Below are 12345 nucleotides of genomic sequence, written 5' to 3'. Positions count from 1 at the left end.
GGAAATATGAGGAGCTACGTGGAAGTAAGCTGGAAGGCAAGAAAACTATACACCTTGCTTACTAATCAGACACTGGTTGCATTGACTGCCGTCTATCCAATTATTTTCTTTTTTCTTCTCACAAGTCAATCAACAAATTGATGCAGTCAACCATGAAAATATAGCACTTCATCATATGCATCAAAATTCAGAAATATCAGCTCTATGAAAGACAACAAAATGAATTCACTATACAGTTGTCCTCTTACCCAAAGATGAAAAACAAATGGGATGCAACTTTTAAACATTAAACCCATGAAAAATCAAAATCAGTTATGAAATAAAAAAACTTGGGGAAGAGACAAACACAAGAACTTTATGAGCAACTTTAAACATTTTATCTTAATTGATGTATCTTGATGTCAATAACCTAGTAGTATTGAGACAAGGTCAGGTGTCAGTCAGAACCTATGAATTACTGAATTACAAAGTATGCTCATTCAAAAGACTCATGTAAAAAATGAATGTATTAAAGAAATATTGTGATCACAACTTCTGGAATAATGTTGCTTGAGTATATATTAGTATGACTGAGTACTTCATGTCATCAAAACTTCATAAACAACTACTATCCTATAGAATTCCAAAATAAACCAACAAAAAGTATGAAGACTAAGGCAGAAGGAATGAGCTTACATAGACACAAAGAACAAACACATACAAGACAGACACAGGCACTGAACATTTATTCCAATTGTTGATATAGTTGATATACACATCAGAATCTTTAATGCAAGAATCCATAAAATACTAGAATAACAGTGATAAAATCTTTAATACCTAGCAATACCTCTACTATCACCATTCTCACTTTCTTTACCTGATTTTCCTAGTTCTATATTTATCTAGCACATTCTGCCCTAGTGTAAAACTTACTTATACATATAAAGCACTTATCTCTCTGAAGAAGCCAGAGGCTTCTAATGTTATCTTTCTTAATTGATCTTTAAAAATAGACTTGATTGTCATGTGTGAGAAAATAGATAAACATACGTTGAACTCCTTTGTGCTTGCTGTTCCTCTTGAAGTCACACAGAGGCTTCAAGAGCAAAATTTCATGTACATAATCAAATTTATAGAAACCACATTATATATAACTTTAAGAAAATTGTATCATTTTTCACATTATTTTTCAGAAATATTTTACATCTTCATGGGGCATTTCAACATGTGGAAGAATAGCATGTAAAGTCTGAAAGTCACTTTATCAGTGTCAAAGGGGTGACTGGACTTGTGTTTCAGATATATAAATATCAAAGTCCCATAAAACACTATGACCAAATTCAAGTTGGATCTTTTGTTGGAGAAAGCCTTATATACATCCTCAGTTAAGTTCATCCCAATAATGGCTGCAAATATGAACAGGTAGGATATAAAAATGATCAGAAGAGAAGAAATCAAATAAAAAACTGCAAGATCAGATTTATCAATTCAAATTCATGAGCAGAATAAAAATAATAAAGGAAGGAGACTGTCACATGACTGATGACATTGTAGATATGGAAGGTTAAAGTAAAAATCTTGATTGTGACTAAAAGAAACACATAAATGCAGTAGAGACAGGAGATTGCCAGTATTACCTGACAATCCTTATGTGAGATGATGACAGTGTAGGGCAGTGGGTTAAAACTGACCAAAGAAACACTGTAGGAAACCACAGAATAAGAACTACAAAGAAGGAACACAAGGGAGAAAAACTATCTGTGTAGCACAAATATATAGGGAATTGCGTTTAGATTCACAACAATAATTGCCAACATTTGGCTCATAAAATTATAGAATAACTAAAATCAGCAAGAGACACGTGTCTAAGAAAAAAAGTAAATGTATATTTGTAGCCTGGAGTTCACCTCAGTTAGGATTATCATGTCTGAGTTTCTCAACACAAAACTGACTTAGATAATGAGGAAAACATTAGAGAAAGAAGCCTGTAGCTCAGGGAAATCTATGATGCCCATTGGAATGAATGTATGGTTAGATTTTAATATTACTCTCATGTTTTCAGAGAACCTATATAGATGGAGATAGCAACATAGATCACAGTTTTCATGTACTCTCGTCTGGGAGTACTTAAGTTTTCCATACAGTAAAAATAAGATATATACAAATTATTCAATGTATTGAACAAAACCAATCTTCATAAATAAAAAGAGTCAAAAGTCAAACAGAGTCATACATGTAAAACAATGATCTTAAATGGGGTAACTTTATAAATCAAATAATGTTTTCAATGTCTAGAGAAATGGATAAGCCAATGGAATTATTGGGAGGTTTTACACTATGGGCATAAACTATTTGCAGGCTAGTTATTCTGTAAAATAACTTACTATGTACAATATCCAGGAGGCAATATCTAGCACAAATTATCAATAATGGCAAGGGTTAGTAAACTCAGAGATATTAGATGGATATATGCATACATATGGATGTATATACATACATATAAATAAATAAAGCAAAGATGAATACTTTATAACAATATTAAATTCTTGAGATAAAATTTGGGAAATCAAAATATAATTTTTTAACATTTTCTGTTTGTAAAATATAAAATACAATTGCACATTAACATTTTATTCTTACTTTTTTATTTTTATCAACATTGTTCACTATTACCACAGGCATTCACAATATAGTAGTGTTCAGTCATAAACTAAAAAATTCTTAGTAGAGGAAGGAAAGTTAAATACATAAAAATGATATCATATCTAAAAAGAAACAACAATATGCAAAAGAAAAAAATTATCTATAATTATTGGAACAGAACTTTTTCAAAGGAAGAAATCTAAATGGCCAAAAAAAATGTTCACCATCCCTGGCCATAAAGGAAATGCAAATAAAAACTGCACTAAGATTCTATCTCATTCTTGTTAGAATAATTATAATCAAAAACACCATCAACAAGAAGTGTTGGCAAAGATGCAGGGGAAAAAGGAGCCCTCATACACTGCTGGTAGAAGGCAAGCTAGTACAACTACTTTGGAAAACAATATAGAGGCTTCTTAAAAAACTAAACATAGGTCTGCCATATGATCCAGCAATCCCACTCCTAGGGATATACCCAAAGGAATGTGACTCAGGTTATTCCAAAGGCAACTGCACATCCATGTTTATTGCAGCACTATTCACAATAGTGAATAGCCGCACTATGGAAACAGCCAAGATGCCCCACTACCGACGAATGGATTAAGAAAATGAGGTATTTATACACAATGGAATTTTACTCAGCCACAAAGAAGAATGAAATTTTGTCATTTCAAGTAAATGGATGGAACTGAAGAACATCATCTTAAGCGAAGTTAGCCAAGTTCCAAAGGCCAAAAATCATATGTTCTCCCTATATGCAGATTATAGACCTAAAAAAATGCAGTAATATTATTGGACATGGGTCACACTGTAAGGGGAGACCACATACAGGAGGAATAGAGAAAGGAAAGGAAACCTAAAACTTGAAAGTGGTTTATGTGCTCACTGTAGAGGAGTGAAACAGTAATCTTAAACTGACAGAGGCCACTATGGGAAAATGACCTGGAAGTAGTGAAGAGGTCTGGTGGAGATGAACCAATGTGGATTGTAATACACATGTGCATGGAAGCAATATAGGAATTTCTCTGTATAGCTATCTTTATTTCAAGTTAGCAAAAATTCTGTATCTTTATTATCCTTTATGTTTTCCCTTCAACAAAATTGGAGAAGAGGAGGGAACAGGTTCTACCTGGAAGTGAGGGAGGTGGGGAGAGGGGAAGGTGGAGTGGGAGAGAGAGGGAAGAGGTGGCACAAACAATGTATACACATATGAATAAATGTATAAACAATAAAAGAGGTTTTGGAAAAAGGAGTACTTTTAAAAGGATATTATCTAATAGCCCTGCAAAAGTAGCATGCTGAAACTCACTCCATTTTCTTAATTTTTTAGATTCAGAAAATCCAAGGAAAAATAAAGGTTAGGGAAGCTATTTGTCTAAAAATAACTGAAAAAAGCAAAACAAAATACTGACATAGAGTTTAATAAATGGTTGAGTTAGGAAATGTATAAGGTTTAATTGAACACTAAAAGACTCAGAAGCAAGGAACATTAATATGGAAGTCATACTGAGATCTAAACTATGACAAATAGCTTAGCTAAATATGATGGAAACAATCAACTTGTTTATTATAATTAGTCTTTGCTCTAGAGTTAAAAATAAATGTACTTGTTTTTCAGAAAAATTACCATGTGACATTTACATTTATCATATTTTATTATACCATTATTCTATACTGAAAAATACAAAGATTTCAGTTATTCTTAAAGACCCTGTGGAAGGCATTTTTTACCTCTTTATTCTTTAAGCTATAGATCAAGGGGTTAAGCATGGGGACCACTAAAGTGTAAAATACAGATGCTAGTTTATCAGTTTCAAATGAGTGAGTGGATTTGGGCTGCACATACATGAAGAGTAGAGTCCCATAAAACACCACCACCACTGACAGATGAGCACCACATGTGGAGAAAGCTTTTCTTCTGCCTTCTGCAGAATGCATTTGACATATGGTTAACAAAATCAATATGTAGGACAAAAGCACTACCAGGAGGGAGGAAATTAAATTAAATGCTAAAAATAACAGAGTCAACAATTCTGTTTCTTTTGCATGTGAGCAGATCAAAGGTAACAAAGGGGCAACATCACAATAGAAATGTCTGATGATATTAGTTCCACAGAAAGTCAATATAAAATACTTAATAGGAAACAGAAGAGCCTGAAAGACACTGTACAGATATGGAATGCCAACTAGCACATGACAAAGTCTCTGAGACATGACAGCATTGTAGAGCAGAGGGTTAAAGATGGCCATAAGCCATAAGCCATAACCGACAACACTGAAAGTTCACTGACAATGAACATAATGAACAAAGCCATTTGTGTGGCACAAGCATAAAAAGAAATGGTGCTTTGATCTGCAATGAAATTTACCAACATCTTGGGACAAATGACAGTGGAATTGCCAAGATCAATGAAAGCCAGGTGTCTGATAAAAAAATACATAGGTGTGTGTAGATGAGAATCCAGCTTGGTCAAAATGATCAGGCCCAGGTTTCCCACCACTGTGACTGTGTAGGTGATTAAAAAAAAACCAAAAAGAGGAAGCTGCAGATTAGGCACCCTCATGACTCCCATCAGAATGAATTCAGTTGGCATTGTTATGTTTTTGTGGCCCATTTGTATAGTTCACTTATCTCTTCTAGGAAGAAACAGGTGGATTTTTAAGCTTTTCTGTAGCATCACCTAAAAATTATTTATAGACAGAAGGGAAATTTTTACTCATAATACTGGAAAAACAAATTATTTCTACATCTGATTTTGAATAAGATTTAATGAGTCTTCTACTTCCCACAAGAAAGAATCCATATAAAGCATACAAATTTATATGAAGTAGATTAAACTCTAAATAAAGTAAGTAATGTTTGGAGAAAATTCATCGCAAACAAAGCAATTAAAAATATATATGGATATTTATTACAAAAATGTCAATTGATTTCAATTTTATAATGGAGTTCTTATAGTCAGTAATACTGTGGTTTTTCAAGTATTTCTGTTATGATCACCTCATGACTAATCCACAAAATTTACAAAAGTATGTAATGCAGAATAGAAATTTTCTTATTAAATACAGTGATGTTGACTCACCCTAACTTCCTTGAACTCCCTACCTATTATAGTCTGTTTATCCCTGTGAAAACCGAGATCTCTGTAAGGATGATTTTTAATTAGGGGAATAATAGGATATCAAAAAATTTAGTGAGATAAAGTACGTGCTAGAAATATGATAGTACAATGCAAAACCAGGCTTAGCTTGCATAACTATCAGGTAGATACTTTTGAGAGATCACTGCACGGTACAAATCTCTAAGTTGGAGCCACTGCAATCCCAAGCCACATGACATTTGGCAGCAATTCTATGAATCTGTTCATTATCGGTGTCCAACTTGTCTTTGTGGTTCAAGGAATGGGTCCTGGGAAACAAGGCAGCAATAGAGATCCTGAGCCACTTCTATTCTTTCTTCCTAGAGAAAGTTGTCTGTGGTTTCTCCCTTGATTCCCATTCCTATTTCAAATCTCTTCTTCAGAGTCCCATTCTCAATACTACCATCCTGAAGGCTCAATGCTTTGCTAAGAATGAGCCCATAGTTTATTGAAAGTCTCTCCAAATTTTAGTGTGAGCTATCATCTCACTCTGAAGATGAATGGATTCTTTTACTCTGATCATTCTTCTAATGTGAAAAATGTTTGCTGATTCAATTTATTGATCTGATAAGCTTGTAAGGAATAATTCGCAGTTAGTTTTTTAAAATTTCTACAATTGATAAATGTTTGTGTATTTGTCAATTTGTAATGATTGTTCAGCAAAAAGTAACCCATCAGTGAGCAATCCATTAAGAAAAACAGCTGAGCAAGAAAAAAAATCTGTAATTTGGGCATGCAACATGTTATAAAAATTAGTAAGTTTATAAAACATTGCACAGGAAATATTTAAAATATTCTTTTTCAACATTGCTCCATATAGAGTTACATAAAATAATATTTTTATTTCCTTAAGATTGGATAAGATATATAATTTATTGTTATTTATGTAAAGATCAAATGTAACAGGGTATCCTATATTTTATCTGGACATTCTATACTTAATAGATTCTAATCCATAAGGTTTGTTTCTAATCCATAAGATATTCGTAATTTTCAAATATCTCTCAATATCTTTTTTATTGATATTTTTGAGAATATAAATTCTCAAAAATAAAATAAGACCAGGATGTCTGTTTAATCCATAAAATTTATGCCCTAAAAACACTGTACTATTCCAGGGACTCCAATTAACAAAGGACATAATAGGTTTTTTTGTAGTTTGTTTGAAGGAACCATCAAACAGTTACGACAGGAGTACTTACAATAAGTCAGAAGTAATGAGAAATTATCCATGTCCAAGTAATGCCAAAATCACCAACAATTCTTATCATTCTTAATGAAGAATCAATTTTTTCCCATGTCCATACTTTTTCTTTGAGTAGGGAGAATGTATGGTCTTCCTCCTGCTTTGTGATGCTCCCTGAGGAAGCAGTACCTAATTCATTTAGATCATTATGCCCAAATCTTTTGAGAGAGACTTAAAAATGGTGCCTTAATATTCATACTAATTATCTAAGATAATTCCCCAGTGAGCAAATGTAAGAGACAACTCAAACAAAGGAACAATACAAAGCAAATTTTCTGTAGATTTCTGTGGAGACCTGCATTATGTAAAAGTACTCACTCATGATGAATCATTGATTAATGTAACAGCAATTCACCTCAGGAAATACTGCAGTTGGGTAGTCATTGTAGTAACATGCATTCTGTTAAAATAATTGCACTGCAATAACATGTACTATACATACATGTAATATATTATCTATCTGGCCACTGTTGTATAATATTCAGTATAATCTTAGTTGGAGGACAAATGTTAGGTAGAATATACCACTTTTCATAACATTGCATCAATGTTCCATTTCTTTATGACTTTCATGTGTCTAAGAATTTAGAAAAAATGATATACTGATACATATTTCTACACTGCACAAATTCATGACTCATAATGAAAATGTCTTTCCTTTGTGCCTATTGACTAATGTTTAGTTCAGGTAGGAGAGCATGTTATACGTGAAAGAATGTCACCTTATGCCTTAAATCCTGCTAGTCCTGGAGATCCCAAAACTAGAAATATACCTCCTCCCAAGTGGTGGGATTACAAGTGTGCACCAACATGTCTGGTTCCAACTCTTTTGATCTGCTATCCTTCATCAGCATATTGCTTTTGCAATTCATCCGTGTTGTGTTTATTTTGCTGTATGATATTCCCTTGCAGAAGAAAACCACAATTCTTTATCCATTCTCTTATTGATAGGTATTTGACTTGGAGGTTACTATGAAAAGCCTAATATAAATGCTAATATAAAAAAGCATATTTGTTGACATGTACATCAAATTTGCTTGTTTTTAGAACTAACAGCATAATAACTGCATTTCAGTTTCTTTACTAGAAATTGTGAATTTTTACACTCTTAGTTAAGTGGGTTTATTTCTTAGTATTTACCACTTGAGCTATGTGCCTATTTCTTTTGTTTTTTGTTGCTTTTTTTTTTTTGAAACTGGATATCACTAATTTTGCCTGGGTGGCCTTGAACTAGCATCCCTCCTGCCTCTTTCTGGGGAAATGAGCTTACAGACATGCACCACCATGACCAGTTCTAATTTATAAGATTGATCTGATCTTTCAGCCAGCATATTGCTTTTGAAATTCATCCATGTTTGTTTTACTGCATGATATTCCAATGCAGAAATATTCCACAATTCTTAACCCACTCTCCTATTGCTGCATACTTGAGTTTAGGATTATCATGAAAAGTCTAATGCATGGATATTGTGCAAATAGCATACTGGTTTTGCTACTATGAGACTACAGTGTGATTTGAAGTTAGTTATATTGACACTGCCAGTATTATTCAATTTGATTTGGTTTTCTTTGGCTATTTAAAGACTTTTGTGCTTCCCCATAAAGTTTAGTATCATTTCTTGTCTATTACTATGGAGAATGTTATTGGAATTCTGATGGGTAGTACATTAAATCTGTAGATCACTTTGGGTAATGTAACCATTTTTACAGTATTAATTCTCTGATCCATGAATTTAGAAATTTAGATTTTTCCATCTTTTAGTGTTTTCTTCAGTTTCTTTCTGAAGAAAGCTTTTAAAAGTTTTCATTGTAGCTATCTGTCCCTTCCTTAATTAAGTTTATTCCTAGGTATAAATGAACACTACTTCCTGTATATGTTAAGCATTCATTCATCTACTTTTCTAAATTTTCTAAACTTTTGTCCATTTTAATTTGTTTGTATGGAACAATTGTACTTATTCTAGATTGAAATAGTTTTTCAGATTTTATTTTAGAAATTAAGTGGTGTGTGTTCTCATGCTCTGGGGATTGAATCCAGTGCCTTATACATGCTATGCAAGCACTCTGAAACTGAGTTACAGCACAGGTTATTTTGGTGCTCATGGTTAGTTCTTTAGTCCAATATCCTGCAGTGTTACAAAGCAGAATTGTCTTATCATTAGAAGAGAGAGTCTATTGACTCTGATTTGAGAATTCCTCATACAGAAAACTAATTGTAATTGAGGTAGAAATGAATAACAGAAATCAGAAACTAATAAAGCCATAATCCATGGTCCAGGTACACAGAAGCCACTTAAGAATAGCAGAAAAAAGAAATAAGAAAGAGCCAGTCTCATTCCCACATAAAACCTTGATTTAATATTCCTATAGATTTGTGTAAGAAGTTATGGACTTTACTGTGAACATTGCAAATTATGACCTAGGAAAGACTAAAGTGTGGTATAATTTTCTAAGACTATTTTTTAAATGGTAGGAAGAGCTAGATCCTGATGGTTAGGGTGAGGAACCAGAATTCGTGAGCTCCATGACTCTTGAAACCACCTCAAGATGTGGAAGCTACACTTAGGTAATGCTGATTGCTTCTAGCCAAAATAATAACTGCCAACACATTCAGTGCACATAAAATTCAAGGACTGACCCTTAAAACCATATTTAATTGCAACTAACACCCAGAAAATCCTGGTGGCACAGCCTACAGGACCTGTCTGCCCTGGGAAATAAGCTCTGTGGCCATTTCTCCCTTTATTTTCCTTCAATAAGCAGAAGATAAAGCATCAATCAGAATCAAACTCTGTGATATCCTGGACCCTAACCCTTGGAAAGCCTCCCTACACCTTGCCATATTGAACCCAATCCCAAGAAGTGTCTGCCTTGAGAAAAACAGCATGTTATTTCTCCCCATGGGCTGGCTTCAAAGCTGCCTCTGTAAACCTGCAGACACAACAGGTGAGCAACATGCACTACACGTGACTCCCCTACTAATCTCCCGGGAACCTAATCCAAGGCAGCCCCTAGGCAGATTGAACCCCCCAAACAAAACAGAAAAGCATAAACAGCGAATTGTAATCTAACACCAACAATGGGGATGGGGTGGAATGCTGAATCTGCCCTGGAGAGCAGGGATGGGGCAAGGAGCTGAACTCTCAGTGAATAAAGATAGGAAAAGTAAAAAGGCTGAGAGCAGGAGTGGGGCAACAAGCTAACCTCCCAAAGCAGAGCTGTGTTGGATCACTGAGCTAGTCTCACAGGACTGAGGACTGTACAGAAAATTGATTGCCCCACCTTGCTGGGGGAGGAGCTGACCAGCCAGACTTGCAGCTGTAAGACAGTGTAGCTGCCACCTGGTGAAAATAACAACAGATCTGACCACCTTGCATGAACTGGCAGTGAGTTACCTCAGGTCACAATTGCAACCTGCACTGTGGACAGAAGGAACCAACTACTGTTTATAAGCCTGGTAAGACCACTTTAGGACTCCCACTTGCAGTGGAAGGCCCATAAGACCAAGGAAAGTGGAAAAAAATGAAAAAATCCCTCCAGCAGTCTCCACCACAAGGTGTCCAACAAGAGGGGCAACACCCTTCCCTGGAAAGCCCAGAATATCAAACACCAATACCAGAATTGGATGCCAAAGGAATAAGTCCAGAACTTTGAAAAAGCAGATTGAACTTTTGTTATTGCTATACCTGCTTTTATTTCTGTATTATTAACTTCACCATCACTATTTTCTTATCTCTATTCTTACCCCCTTCACTTTCCTTTATTTCTTGTGCTACAATCCATTGTTCTCTCTCCCAACTATTCTTTCTGTCCCTTCTCATTCACTCTCTCCCTCTGTCTTTACCCCCCATCCTTCTCCAACCTGTCACACACTACCCCTCCCTCCTACACACTTGCCACCCACTAACTACCCTATTGTATCAACCATACATACCCCCAGACCCTACAATCCCTGACACAGCACCATCCACTAGAACAGTGGAAATACATCCAAACACACACAAGGGCCACAAAACCCAGCAAAGCCCCATACCTCTTCCCCCATCCACTCCTCTTTCTGACCCTCTTTAGTGCCACCTTTATTAACTACCCAAATTTCTATATCTACCCAAAAACCATTACCTCCCCAACTCCCACTCTTTATAGATATTATCATCAAGGGAGTTTATATGTAATAGGTAAATAACTGGTCTGGCAATGAACCTGTGAATTTGATATTGCTAATTTGCACCTCCAAGTCAGGGACAGAAATAGCACATAAACCTCGCTAACAACTATGTCAGTAACAACACAAAAATTAAATCAAGGGAAAGAAAATAGGCAATTAAAAAACACCAACTAGCCAATCAAGAACATAGTTGCACAGCCCAATTGCAGCAGTGGGGAGAAGAAGAAGGAAAGGAAAATACACTTTTCAAAAAAAAAAATTCAAAGGAGGATTCAGTGGAACATGAAGAAAATGGATATTAGCCCCTGACTCCCCACAAAACAATGATAAATGTCCCTAATGAACCCAGTAAAGCCCACAAAAAATCTCTCAAAGAGGAAATCAAGGAAGAAGGCCCTGAGAAACTCATGGAGAAGATAGTAGATATATTTAACCAGAAAGGACAAGATGCACTCAAGAAATTTTAGGACACCACAAATAAAAAAATTGAGAAGACAGAAACAACTAAATGAACTCAGGGAGGACTTCAACAAACACCAAAGTGAAGCAAAGGACAGTATAAAAAGAGAGATATATGAAACAAAGAAGACAACACAAAATATAAAAGAGGAGTTGAACAAAGATATAGAAAACTTCAGTAAAAAGAATCAAACAGAAATCCTGGGAAAAAATAGTCCCTTTAGTCAAGCCAAAAACACAGTGGAAAGTCACACCAGCAGACTAGAATAAGTGGAAGACAGAATCTCAGAGCTTGAAGATAAAATAGAAATTAAAGAAAAAACAGAAGAACTCTTAGTCAAACAACTCAAGAGCTGTGAAAGGAATTCCAAGAACTCAGTGACTCCATCAAAAGACCAAACCTGAGAACCATTGGCATTGAAGAATAAGAAGTGCAAGCCAAAGGGATACATAATATATTCAATAAAATAATAGCAGAAAATTTCCCAAACCTCGAGAAAGATTTGCCCATTCAGGTACAGGAAACCTCCAGGACATCAAACAGACTAGAACAAAATAGAACCTCCCCATGGTATATTATCATTAATACAACAAGTATAGAGGACAGAGAAGGAATATTGAAAGCTATAAGAGAAAAAAGAAATAATAACAAATGCCATATAAAGGTAAACCTATCAAAATAACAGCAGATTTATCAACAGAATCCT

The 12345-nt window shown here is 34.8% G+C and overlaps 1 pseudogene; it reads right to left on the bottom strand.

Moving 5' to 3' along the window:
* Positions 1–4317: 4317 nt before the first annotated feature.
* Positions 4318–5240, bottom strand: LOC141418214 (olfactory receptor 8K5-like; annotated as a pseudogene).
* Positions 5241–12345: the final 7105 nt, after the last annotated feature.

This window comes from Castor canadensis, chromosome 1 (genome assembly GCF_047511655.1).
Source record: "Castor canadensis chromosome 1, mCasCan1.hap1v2, whole genome shotgun sequence".
Classification (NCBI taxonomy): Eukaryota; Metazoa; Chordata; class Mammalia; order Rodentia; family Castoridae; genus Castor; species Castor canadensis.
Note: the sequence above shows the minus strand (reverse complement) of the source record. Positions and strands in the feature narration are given on the sequence as shown.